Source organism: Lissotriton helveticus, chromosome 1_2 (assembly GCF_964261635.1).
Source record: "Lissotriton helveticus chromosome 1_2, aLisHel1.1, whole genome shotgun sequence".
Lineage (NCBI taxonomy): Eukaryota > Metazoa > Chordata > Amphibia > Caudata > Salamandridae > Lissotriton > Lissotriton helveticus.
Genome location: NC_136058.1, coordinates 340,604,540 through 340,605,234, shown reverse-complemented (window position 1 = coordinate 340,605,234; position 695 = coordinate 340,604,540). Strand labels below are relative to the sequence as shown.

General features: G+C 36.1%; 1 non-coding gene across 1 annotated transcript; it reads right to left on the bottom strand.

Annotated features, from left to right (window-relative positions):
- Window positions 1-381: 381 nt before the first annotated feature.
- TRNAD-GUC (transfer RNA aspartic acid (anticodon GUC)) lies at window positions 382-453 on the bottom strand. Its single transcript has one exon. It is a non-coding gene; the product is annotated as a tRNA-Asp (tRNA).
- Window positions 454-695: the final 242 nt, after the last annotated feature.

Below are 695 nucleotides of genomic sequence, written 5' to 3'. Positions count from 1 at the left end.
ATATCTATATATATATATATAATCAGCTCAATTTACCATTTGCAGCTTATAACTATTAGCCACCAGGGGTCACTACTAACCAAAAGCAGTCATTCTACTTGTAAATTGTGCCAATCGAGTGGAACAGCAGCCTAGGATTCACCACTTCTTCATCTCATTTTCCAAGAGAATGCAGATGTAAAGTGTTTTTGATGGTACGCCTGTGCATATTGAAATATTCAGAGCATATTCTGAATTTCAGTTAACACATCAGTAAGCATTTTGTCCATCTGTGAATTCAACCTTTTTTCTCAATCGGAATAGGCAAGGATAATGACAGATATATTTTACAATGTTAGAAAGTGCATCATTTTATTTAATTGTGTGAATAAAAGGAATCGCCTCCCCGTCGGGGAATTGATCCCCGGTCTCCTGCGTGACAGGCAGGGATACTGACCACTATACTAACGAGGACTTATTGGCATCAGTTAAACAGTGCTCACCTCCTTGGAGTTAAGGCATACCCTCGATCAATTCACAGTATTGTAATAGGCAGATTTGCTGCTTTTGGTTAGGACAAGTAATCTTTTTTCCTAAATATTACAATACAGAAATTCCTAGCCAAAAACAATCAGTTTTATCAAGAAATGATTTCATTGAAATAAATATCTATCTATCGATCTGTCTATCTGGCTATCTTTCTAACTATCAATATA